Source organism: Pteropus alecto, unplaced genomic scaffold, assembly GCF_000325575.1.
Source record: "Pteropus alecto unplaced genomic scaffold, ASM32557v1 scaffold24, whole genome shotgun sequence".
Classification (NCBI taxonomy): Eukaryota; Metazoa; Chordata; class Mammalia; order Chiroptera; family Pteropodidae; genus Pteropus; species Pteropus alecto.
In genome coordinates, this window is record NW_006439192.1 from 19,715,940 (window position 1) to 19,717,859 (window position 1,920).

Genomic DNA, 1,920 nt, shown 5'->3' on the forward strand with positions numbered 1-1,920 from the left:
ACAATCTGATCTTTCCCCCGCCCCTCCCCAAACACACAACCATCTTTCACAAGACAGCTACATCAAAATGAAAGATGTAGCAAGACCTGGACCATCTTGCTACAGGCCGGTATACTTTCAGTTATTCCAAACTACATCCCAAAGCAGACACAGCTATGAAAACTCTATCTGTATGGTATAAATAGATATCTGTCCCTAACTGCATTTGTCACAACTATCTATCTCTTAAATGCCAAAAACTAAAAAGCCAAGAGATTTCTCTTTAGTCAGGCTGCCTGTAATAATAATAAAAATACTGCTAAAATATGCATAACAGAGACAGGAAGGAAATATATCAAAGTACTTATAATAGTGGGAGAAGGGTGATGTTTTAAGAAAAAAGTCTTCTCTATAGTACATGCAGAAAATAAAGGTCTATTGTATATGGTCTATAAGATGTCTATATTATTTTAAGGGCGGGCGGGAGGCGTGAGGTGTGCTTTCAAGGATTTTCTTTTTCTAGTCTAGAATTTTAGCTCCTGAAGGACTTTAGTGAAGTCTTTTCACAAATGAGTAGTCAAGTTTTAGGCTAGGAAAGGATTCTCCCAGTTGAATCAGGACAAGGAATAACAAGATGGACAAAAAGCAAGGGTTCATTTAAAAGTTCCATCTTCTCAAGACCACGCAACATAGACTGTTAACCTTAAACTTTAAGTCAGTCTAATCTGCCACCATCTGACAATGCAGAATCAACCAGAAGTTTTTGCCTGACTTTTTGTTTGTGTTAAGCAATAACTGTTTACATTAGGATAATCACAGGTGAAATCTGTGTCAAAAACTGATATATAACCAGCTTCTCTCATACTAAGCAGAAGTCAATAAATAAAAGTAAGGGTATTGACAGTGGGGGCACTTTGGATACCGCTGCACTCCCAAAAAGCTTAACTTAAAAGTCTTAACTGTAAAAGACAAGTGGAGTTTTATAATGGTCTTAATCAAGCGCCATAACCTTGAAAGTGGGTAGGGTGGGAGAGGGTTCGCAATTATAACGTACACAATTAGGCCAGAACACCTGTCTCTAGGTTCTAGTCCACGCAATCAAGTAAGTCATCTACCACTGCTCTCCCTCTACGCTGCTAGGTGATAGATATCATCTTTGCTTGTTAATTAAAAACATACACACACTCCTTAAATCTATGACTCCATCACGGCTCTGTGCAGCAGCTATGGGCACTCTGGAGACATCGCGAGGATTTCTACATATGGCAACCGGCTTGATGCTGCATTTGACCACGCAGGGGCCACCATCACGCCGAGGCAGGAAGACAATCCAGCTCTGATGCTTCCACGCGCGATCCGAGAGCACCTCAAAATCCCTGCCACGGGAACGGAAGGGATGCCTTTGGTGTAGAGACCACCATCACCGGCCTCGCAGGCTCATCTCCTTGCAACTGAAGCTCTGCGGCAACTCCCGGCCGAGCCAGCGCACAAACGAGGACCCTGACCCAAAGCGCGCGTCACCAGAACCCCGTTGCGCACCAGCCCCGCACCCACGGGACACAGCGGGCGGGCATCCCCGGCTCAGGCACAGGAAGCGGCGGCGGCTCAGCGGCCCGGAGGCCTCCGCTGCCGCGGGAAGGGCAGTCGTAGGGGCAAAGACCGGAAAAGCGGAACGTCCCAGCGAACCGAGGGGCGGTTCACGCGCCTCCGCTGCGGCCACCGCCTGCTGGGGCTCGAGCGGGCTGGGCATCCTCAGCCCGTGCCTCCGCCGAGACCACGGCGCCTCAGCGGGAACACACGCGGCCCCATGTGGCAGGAGCACTCACCTCCTCGGCTGGCCCGGCCGCTACGCCACCGGCTGTCACCGCAGACCACTGTTTGCCGAGCGCCTGCTCCGGATGCTATTTAAAGGCGCCGCCGTCACCCCTGCGCACTGGCTGC

The 1,920-nt window shown here is 49.2% G+C and overlaps 1 protein-coding gene across 1 annotated transcript in view; it reads right to left on the reverse strand.

Annotated features, from left to right (window-relative positions):
* ACSL1 (acyl-CoA synthetase long chain family member 1) overlaps positions 1-1,920 on the reverse strand; it is a 64,703-nt gene extending 62,783 nt beyond the window's left edge. Inside the window, exon 1 of the mRNA XM_006916377.3 lies at positions 1,806-1,920. The gene's annotated coding sequence lies outside the window, so the exon portion shown is untranslated. The remainder of the gene's footprint in view (positions 1-1,805) is intronic.